At 44.8% G+C, this 9,781-nt stretch overlaps 4 non-coding genes across 4 annotated transcripts; all 4 read right to left on the bottom strand.

Annotated features, from left to right (window-relative positions):
• Positions 1 to 732: 732 nt before the first annotated feature.
• trnak-cuu (transfer RNA lysine (anticodon CUU)) lies at positions 733 to 805 on the bottom strand. Its single transcript has one exon. It is a non-coding gene; the product is annotated as a tRNA-Lys (tRNA).
• Positions 806 to 3,867: 3,062 nt separating this feature from the next.
• On the bottom strand, positions 3,868 to 3,940 carry trnak-cuu (transfer RNA lysine (anticodon CUU)). The gene has a single exon. It is a non-coding gene; the product is annotated as a tRNA-Lys (tRNA).
• Positions 3,941 to 5,185: 1,245 nt separating this feature from the next.
• Positions 5,186 to 5,258, bottom strand: trnak-cuu (transfer RNA lysine (anticodon CUU)). The gene has a single exon. It is a non-coding gene; the product is annotated as a tRNA-Lys (tRNA).
• A 1,254-nt stretch (positions 5,259 to 6,512) lies between these two features.
• trnak-cuu (transfer RNA lysine (anticodon CUU)) lies at positions 6,513 to 6,585 on the bottom strand. The gene has a single exon. It is a non-coding gene; the product is annotated as a tRNA-Lys (tRNA).
• Between the last annotated feature and the right edge of the window lie 3,196 nt (positions 6,586 to 9,781).

Raw genomic sequence — 9,781 nt, forward strand, 5'->3', positions numbered from 1 at the left:
TAGCTCAATGCAGATAATGGAACAGTGAGCCTGTGTAGTTAGTCGATCTCGGGTTATTGTTCAAGACAGCGCTCTCTTTTTTTGCAACCTTTTGCTGCCCTGCAGTTTCAGTTAGAGTACAGTCAAGTTTCTGCAATAGATTGAATGCAATTTCCATTAACACTCAAGACAAAGCAGGACCTAGTTCGTCTTGTCTGCGGCGAGCGCTCTAACTGGCCTCACCACCATCTGGTGTGTGTGTGGGGATGGGGTGGGGGTTTGCACTGTGCAGGATCAAAATAAGCTGCAGAGAGTTGTAAACTCAAGTCAGCTCCATCATAGGCACTAGCCTCCCCAGCACCTTGGATATCTTCGAGGAGCGATGCCTCATAAAGGCATCCATCATTAAGGACCCTCATCACCCAGGACATGCCCTCTTCTCATTGCTACCATCAGGGAGGAGGTACTGGAGCCTGAAGACACACATTCAATGATTCAGGAACAGCTTCTTCCCCTCTGCCATCAGATTTCTGAATGGACAATGAACCACTACCTCACTACTTTTTTCTATTCTCTTTTATTTTACTTTTTTATTGCTGCATAACAATAAATTTCATGACAAATGCTGGTGATAATCCATACTTGACCCTGACTTGCATCTCATCCTCCACCCTGACACTCCATGACCACCTTCCCGACACTGAACCAGGGTCACAGCATTATTTTACTTGGTACCGTGCCGCCCAAAACTAGCGCCCAACGTGGGGCTCGAACCCACGACCCTGGGATTAAGAGTCCCATGCTCTACCGACTGAGCTAGCCGGGCAGCTCTGTTGCATTCCTGAACCCTTTCCAACACAATGATATTCTTGTTATATCTGGTCATGAGAAATACTTCATCAGGTGTCTGGAAAGATTTGGTGTGTCACCAAAGAGTAGCAAATTGCTACACTTGACCTGACTAATTGCATCGCTGTCTGCTATGGAGGCTCCATATCGGGATCGGAAAAGCCGCAGGGAGTTGTAGACTCACCCAACTCCATCATGGGCACTGGTCTTGCCAGCATTGAGGACACCTTCAAAAGATGGTGAAGCAAGAATGCAACATCCATTAATAAAGATCCTCATCAAACAGGACAGGCCATCTTCTCATTGCTCACTTCAAGGAGGAAGTACAGGAGCCTGAAAGCACACACTCAACATTTCAGGAACAGCTTCTTCCCCTCTGCCATCAGATTTCTGAATGGACAACGAACCACTACCTCACTACTTTTTTATTCTCTTTTATTTTATGTTTTTATTGCTGCATAACAACAAGTTTCACGACATATGCCGGTGATAATCCATACTTGATCCTGATCCTGTTCCTGATTTGCACCTCATCCTCCACCCTCAGTATTTGTTCCCTCCACGACCACCTTCCCGACACCATCTGTAAGGAGCTAGTACACTCTCCCCGTCACCGCGTGGGTTTCCTCCCACGTTCCAAAGGCGAACGGGTTCGTAGGTTAATCGGTCACGTGGGTGTAACTGGGTGGAGCAGGCACTTTGGGCCGATACCGCGCTGCGTCTCTAAACTAACAAACGTAATGGCCACACTGAGTACCATCTATGAACTGCACTACACATACTCACCCAGGCGACTCTGACCGTGCCCCCCCCCCACCAAACCGCTGAGCTCTACCCGAAAGGACACAAGCAGCAGGTGCAAGGGAACACAAACGCCTGTAGGCTTCTCTCTTGTGCACAGCATCCTGCCTTGGAAATACATTTTCATTCCAACATCGTCATTGACGTTTGGATGCAAGGCGACAAGCTGTTGTGTCATTGGAACTTGGGTTCCATCAGCGCTCTTGACGGTTATAACAGTCCGCGGCTGAATGGACTCCTTCTGTAAAAGATTCAAAGTACATTTATTATGAAAGTATGTATGCAGTATTCAACTTCCCTCAGACAACCTCGAAACAAAAGAAACACCATAGTACCCATTCAGAGAAAAATATCAAACACCCAACGCACAAAAAAAACTGTGCAAACAGCAAAAAAAACGAGTGCAAAACACGCAGAATATAAAACACCAAACCACAAGGTCAATGGAAGAGTCCTGGTATATTCAGTTCAGTTCACTTTAGTGCTGTGTCGTTCGTTATCTGCAGGCTGCCCGGATCAAAATCACACAAAATAGCAATGGGAAAAGGAGTGATCAGAAACCAGAAACACATCACAATGTGAACTACAGGGTCCAATCCACACACCATGTTGATTAAACTTTGCCCAAAACCCAGGACCTCGGCATCATCCTCTGGCAGGAGCGAGTGAGAGGAAGAGAGAACGATCATACGTCGTCGGTAGATGGCGCTGAGCACCTGCTCACCTCCTGCTCTCGAACTAGTTGGTTTTGATCTTCCTCGATGAGAAATGGAGTCAATCATGGACTCATGCCCAATCTCAAGGCTTCTTGTCCTCTGGGTTGCACACTTTGTTTGGAACCTTACCGAACCCCCTCAGAGACAGCAAAGCACCTGATCACTCCATCGGCCCAAAAACGCACCATCAGACTGTGGATCACAGGCTCCATCAGTAGCAGAACCACATTTGGAAGGAGAAGTAGTTTCGTGAACCATCTGGAGGATGTCGCTCTGGTCGTGTTGTTTGCTGGCAATATCTTCTTCATTACCATAAGACCATAAGATGCAGGAGTCGAATTAGGCTGTTCAGCCCATCGAGTCTGATCCACTATTCTATCATACCTGATTTATAATCTCTCTCAACCCCATTCTCCTGCCTGCTCTCTGTAGCCTTTGCCGTCCTTACTAATGAAGAATCTATCAAACTCCACTTTAAATATACCCAATGATTTGGCATCCTCAACCGTCTGCGGCAATGAATTCCATGGGTTCAAAACTCCCTGGATAAAGAAATGCCTCCTCAACTCTGTTCTAATGGGATGCCCTTCTATTCTGAGGCTGTGCCCTCTGATCCTAACTCTCCCTCTACAGAAAACGTCCTTTGCATGTCTATTCAATCCAGGCCCTTCGATATTTGGTATTGAAATGAGATTCTCCCTTCATTCCTCTAAATTCCAGCCTGTCCTAGAACCATCAAACACTTCTCATACATTCTCATAAACCTCCTCTGGACCCTCTCCAATGCTAGCACATCCTTTCTTAGATATGGGGCCCTAAACTGCTCCCATTTCATAAACGGAATCAAAAGGAAGGGGAGTCCACTTGAGCGGATGTGGCAGAATTGTCAGCTCACTGATGGGATTAATGATGCGCTGAGAGGTTGTTCAGGTTTTGAATTGAATTGACTTTATTTCTTACACCTTTCATATACGTGAGGAGTAAAAATCATTACGATATGTCTCCATCTAAATGTTTTTGGAATCTTATAAGAAAGCATTCAAAACCAGCTCCTAACTGAAGCACAACTCACATGTAAAAGAGCAGTTGAAATCACTGTATGGATGGATGGATTTAAAAGAGATGGGAGTGGCAACTTTTTCACAAAGAAGGTGCTGTCATGGTCCCTTCTGGCAATCCCCTACCATACTATTTACCTCAGGAATTGGGCCTCAATGCCTTCGTTTAATTTCCAATCATCCCCAGGTTCCGCTAACTACACACACCTGCTTTCCACCAGAAAATGCAGGATAAAGACCCTGTGATCACAACAAGGAGCTGCCAGTTCATTGGTTGACTCTGGTGTGAGTAACCTCATTCCATGGTTCTTAGGACTATTAGTTCTAAGTCTAGCGTCGCTCCTGGATTCTCTCCAAACCCAAGACTTTGGGTAAAGACTCTCCTGGAAATGCAGGACACTGAACCTGGGTCACTAGTGCTATAACAGCATTATTTTAAATGGTACCGTGCCACCCAAAACTAGCGCCCAACGTGGGGCTCGAACCCACGACCCTGGGATTAAGAGTCCCATGCTCTACCGACTGAGCTAGCCGGGCAGTTCTGTTGTATTTGTGAGCCCTTTCCAACACAATGATATTCTTGTTATCTCTGGTCACCAGATATCTTACAAGGAAGCATTCAAAACCAGCTCCTAACTGAAGCACAACTCACATTTAAAAGAGCAGTAGAAATCACTGTATGGATGGAAACAACAGCCAGAAGCATAACTGAGTTGCAGCCAGGAATGAAATAACAGCCTCTACAGCTTTAGGAACACACTCAATGTTTTAGGAACAGCTTCTTCTTCAGCTCTGAAGAAGACAATCTAAGATTTCTGAATGGACAATCAACAAACCTATGAGCACTATCTCACTATTTTTTAGCTCTTTATTTTAATTTAAATAAAAGTATTTATACATATATACACTCATATATTTCATATGGTAATTTATAGTTTGATGTGTTTCACTGCACATCCTGCACAAAACAACAAATTTCACGATGTATTTCAGTCAGATTCAACCTGATTCTGACCATCCTCTGGTAACTTGTTCCATATATGCAGCACCCTCTTTGTGAAAAAGTTGCCACTCACATCTGTTTTAAATCTCTCTCCTCTCACATTAAATTCATGGTCTCTGGTTTTAGACTCCCCGACCCTGGCCAGAAGAACATGACCATTCACCGTACTTTAATACTCCTCTAAAGTTACCCCTCGGTATCCCACACTCCAAGAAAACTTATCCGGCTGTTCCTGACTTCAAACTCTCCAGTCCCATTCCTTCCTCATGAATCTTTTTTATTTTATTTATTTAGAAACACAGCACGGTAACAGCCACGGTAGCGTAGTGGTTAGTGTGACTCTGTTACAGCTCGGGGCGTTCCAGAGTGTTGGAGTTCAACTCCAGCACCATTCTGTGAGCAGTGGAATGCATGTGTTTCCCCAGGTGCTCTGGTGTTCTCACACAGTCCAAAGGTAGGTTAACTGTCCTGTGTTTAGGTTTGGGTTGATGGAGGTTGTTGAAGGTGCTTGGGGCAGTGTGGCTCGAAGTGTTGGAGGGGCCCACTCCGTGCTGTATCATTAAATAAATAAAATAATAAAAAAAGGCCCTTCCTGCGCCACCCAATTGCACCATGTGATCAATAAACTTATTAACCCATAATAAGCAATACATCTTTAGAATGTGGGGGGAAACTGGAAGCCGACGAGGTCACAGGTAGAATGTTTGCAGGACATTGAACCTGGGGTGCTGGTGCTATAACAGTATTAATTTAACTGGTACCGTGCCGCCCAAAATTAGCGCCCAACGTGGGGCTTGAACCCACGACCCTGGGATTAAGAGTCCCATGCTCTACCAACTGAGCTAGCCGGGCAGTTCTGTTGTATTTGTGAGCCCTTTCCAACACAATGATATTCTTGTTATCTCTGGTGATCAGATATCTTACAAGGAAGCATTCAAAACCGGCTCCTAACTGAAGCACAACTCACATTTAAAAGAGCAGTTGAAATCACTGTGTGGATGGAAACAACAGCCAGAAGCATAACTGAGTTGCAGCCAGGAATGAAATAACAGCCTCTACAGCTTTAGGAACACACTCAATGTTTTAGGAACAGCTTCTCCTTCAGCTCTGTCATCAGATTTCTGAATGGACAATCAACAAACCTATGAACACTATCTCACTATGCTTTTGCTCTTTAATTTAATTTAAATAGAAGTATTTATACATATATACACTCATATATTTCATATGGTAATTTATAGGTTGATGTGTTTCACTGCATGTTCTGCACAAAACAGCAAATTTCACGATGTATTTCAGTCAAATTCAACCTGATGCTGATTTTGATTCTGAGCATCCTCCGGTAACTTGTTCCATATATGCAGCATCCTCTTTGTGAAAAAGTTGCCACTCACGTCTATTTTAAATCTCTCTCCTCTCACATTAAATTCATGGTCTCTGGTTTTAGACTCCCCGACCCTGGCCAGAAGAACATGACCATTCACCGTACTTTAATACTCCTCTAAAGTTACCCCTCGGTATCCCACACTCCAAGAAAACTTATCCGGCTGTTCCTGACTTCAAATTCCCCAGTCCCATTCCTTCCTCGTGAATCTTTTTTATTTTATTTATTTAGAAACACAGCACGGTAACAGCCACGGTAGCGTAGTGGTTAGTGTGACTCTGTTACAGCTCGGGGCGTTCCAGAGTGTTGGAGTTCAACTCCAACGCCATTCTGTGAGTAGTCTTGGTACATCCTCTCCATAGAATGCATGTGTTTCCCCAGGTGCTCTGGTGTTCTCACACAGTCCAAAGGTAGGTTAACTGTCCTGTGTTTAGATTAGGGTTGATGGAGGTTGTTGGGGCAGTGTGGCTCGAAGTGCAGGAAGGGCCCACTCCGTTCATTAAATAAATAAAATAATAAAAACTGGCCCATCCTGCACCTCCCAGTTACACCATGTGATCAATAAACTTACTAACACATAATAAACAATACATCTTTAGAATGTCGGGGGAAACTGGAAGCCGACGAGGTCATGGGTAGAATGTTTGCAGGACACTGAACCTGGGTCACTGGTTTAATAATAACAGCATTATTTTAACTGGTACCGTGCCGCCCAAAACTAGCGCCCAACGTGGGGCTCGAACCCACGACCCTGGGATTAAGAGTCCCATGCTCTACCGACTGAGCTAGCCGGGCAGTTCTGTTGCATTCCTGAGCCCTTTCCAACACAATGATATTCTTGCTATCTCTGGTCACCCGATATACTTCATTAGGTGACTGAAAAGATTTGGTGTGTCACCAAAGAGTAGCAAATTGCTACACTTGTACTGACTAATTGCATCGCTGTCTGCTATGGAGGCTCCATATCGGGATCGGAAAAAGCCGCAGAGAGTTGTAGACTCACCCAACTCCATCCTGGGCACTGGCCTTGCCAGCATTGAGGACACCTACAAAAGATGGTGAAGCAAGAATGCAACATCCATTAATAAAGATCCTCATCAAACAGGACAGGCCATCTTCTCATTGCTCACTTCAAGGAGGAAGTACAGGAGCCTAAAAGTACACATTCAATATTTCAGGAACAGATTCTTCCCCTCTGCCATCAGATTTCTGACAGTCCATGGACACTGCCTCACTATTCATCTATTGCACTATTTATATTTATGTTTGTATATTTCTAATTGTAACTTATAGTATTGTGGTGAGCATTTGTTCCATGATGACAGAGGAGGAAATAACTGTTTTTATTGTCATAAACACCAAGCAGTAGGACCTGAGGGGAGAACCCACTCAGTCAGTCACACACAGACAGGAGAGGTGATGATCACACACCCAGATTACAAGTCAGAGACAGCTAACATTGAAACACACAAGCGAATAACTGTATAACCAACCTAAAATGTAACATTAAGTGAACTTGGACATCCCACCAAAATCCCACGAACGATCGAGGAGGAGAAGATGGCGGCGTGACGCAGCTCGCAGCGGCCACTCCGATGAATGATATCTGTTATATGTCAAGTAGGGTGCCGTGCACAATCCTGATTTGATGGAGACGGACGTGAGAGCACGGAGGAACATCTGCAGAAACTTCTGAAATGCCTGCTTCGCTGCTGCTGCTACTGTGTGATCAAGAGTCTCCGGAGGAGAAGGCCCCAAGTCCTTGGCTTTGCTTGTTGCTCGGCGGCTGGGGCGTGGTTGAGGCGCTCGGCAGAGATGGTACTCGGTGCTCAGAGTCGGAGGCTCGAATTTTCGGATGGACTCAGAGTCGGCTGTGGTTGGGTGCTTCCAATGCATCGGCAGTTGTCGGCGCCTGGAGGTTTATGGCAGGGAGCATTTCTCCCTTTTGCTGCCTGCTATTGATACTATCAGGAGTCGATTGGAACCTTGAGACTTTTTTTTACCGTGTCCATGGTCTGCTCTTTATCAAATTATGGTATTGCTTTGCACTGCTGTAATTATATGTTATAATTATGTGGTCTTGTCAATGTTAGTCTTTGCTTTGTCCTTTTTTTTGTGATATCACTCTGGAGGAACATTGTATCATTTCTTAATGCATGCATTTCTAAATGACAATAAACGAGGACTGAGTGTCCTCATTATCTAATCAAAAAAAAGCCATTTAAAAACAAGAACAACTAATGGCACTGGCCACTAGTGATGCTGGGGCAGGCTGTTGACAAGCACTACACTGTTTATGGATTACACTGTACTGCTGCCACGAAGTGACACATTTCGTGCAGATATCAATGATAATAAACCTGATTCTGTTTCTGATTCAATACTCCAAGTGGGGTCTCACCAAGACCTTGTACAGTTGTATCAGGACGTCCCAGTGAGATAAATCAATGAGTGAGTTCGAGCCAATGCAGCAAGGCAATTCTTAATGGAAAAGCTGTGGAAACACTTTGCAATTGAGAATTAGTGGGCAGGGGAGAAAGGGTTAGGTTGATCTGAGAGAAAGTTAAAAAGTAGGCACAATATCACGTGCCGAAGGGCCTGTACTGCACTGTAACGCTCTATGTTCTATAAAATCTACCCCAGTACTTTCCCCTTACTCAACAACATGGACACCATGGCAGCGTAGTGTTAAGCGCAATGCTGTAACAACACAGGACGTCGGAGTTCAGAGGTCAGTTCTAGTGTCATCTAAAAGGGAGTCTGTATGTCCTCCCCAGAGAACCTGTGGATTTTCCCTGAAATCTTCGGTTTCCTCCCACTGTCCAAAGATGTACTGTACCAGGTTCAAAGTTCAAAGTAGATTTATTATCAAAGTACATATAGAAACATAGAAAACCTACGGCAATATACAGGCCCTTCGGCCCACAAACTGACCATGTCCCTATCTTAGAAATTACTAGGGTTACCCATAGCTCTCTATCCAAAAGTCTCTTAAAAGACCCTATCATATCCACCTCCACCACTGTTGCCGGCAGCCCATTCCACGCACTCACCACTCTCTGCGTAAAAAATTTACCCCTGACATCCCCTCTGTACCTACTTCCAAGCACCTTAAACCTGCGCCCTCCTGTAGCAGCCATTTCAGCCCTGGGAAAAAGCCTCTGATTATCCACATGATCAATGCCTCTCATCATCTTATACACCTCTATCAGGTCACTTCTCATCCTCCGTCGCTCCAAGGAGAAAAGGCCAAGTTCACTCAACCTGTCTTCATAAGGCATGCCCCACAATCCAGGCAACATCCTTGTAAATCTCCTCTGCACCCTTTCTGTGGTTCCTGTATGTGTCACCAGATACAAACCTGCGATTAATTTTCTTGTGAGCATACTCTGTAAATCTAAGAAACAAAACAGAATCAATGAAACTGTGCAAATGCAAAAGTGAAAACAATAATAAATAAATAAACAAACAAACAAACAAACAGCGCGAACATATGATCAACAATCCCTGAAGGTGCGTCCAGAAGTTATGAGAACAGTTCTGTGATGGGGCAAGTGATGTTGAGTGAAGTTATCCCCTCTGGTTCAAGAGCCTGCTGGTTGAGGGGTAATAACTGTTCCTGAACCTGGTGGTGTGAGTCCTGAGGCTCCTGTACCTTCTTCCTGATGGCAGCAGTGAGAAGAGAGCACGGCCTGGGTGGTGGGGGCCTTTGATGATGGATGCTGCTTTCTTGTGGCAGTGCTCCCTGTAGATGTGCTCAATGGTGGGGAGGGCTTTGCTTGTATTGGGACTGTGATATCTCTGCTATTTTTTGTAAGTTTTTCTGTTCATTTTTAATCTCTCCCTCTCCCAGTGTAGAGTGTCCTCCTGCTTCAAAACATCCACCATTGTCCCTGTACCTAAGAAGACTAAGGTAACATGTCTGAACGACTGGCGTCCTGTCACACTCACCTCAATAATAAGAAAATGCTTTGAGAGGCTGGACAAGGAC

Source organism: Mobula birostris, chromosome 14, assembly GCF_030028105.1.
Source record: "Mobula birostris isolate sMobBir1 chromosome 14, sMobBir1.hap1, whole genome shotgun sequence".
Lineage (NCBI taxonomy): Eukaryota > Metazoa > Chordata > Chondrichthyes > Myliobatiformes > Myliobatidae > Mobula > Mobula birostris.